Consider the following 224-nt stretch of genomic DNA (forward strand, 5'->3'; position numbering starts at 1 on the left):
CAGCTCGCTCTGTGCTGGGGATGTTGTGTGGCTGCAGTGCTGAGCATCAGGGCTGGCTCTGCCCTGTGGCTGGGTGTGGGCTGCCCCTTGCACACCAGCCCCAGTGCTTGGGAAGAGCCAGTGTACCTCATGCAGGTGTGGGTACCACTCTGCTGAAGCACATCAGCTGGGGGGAAATGGCCACTGCTGCCGCCTTTCTCAGCCTGCACGATGCCAGAGCATCC

This window comes from Antrostomus carolinensis, unplaced genomic scaffold, assembly GCF_000700745.2.
Source record: "Antrostomus carolinensis isolate BGI_N321 unplaced genomic scaffold, ASM70074v2 scaffold39098, whole genome shotgun sequence".
NCBI lineage: Eukaryota > Metazoa > Chordata > Aves > Caprimulgiformes > Caprimulgidae > Antrostomus > Antrostomus carolinensis.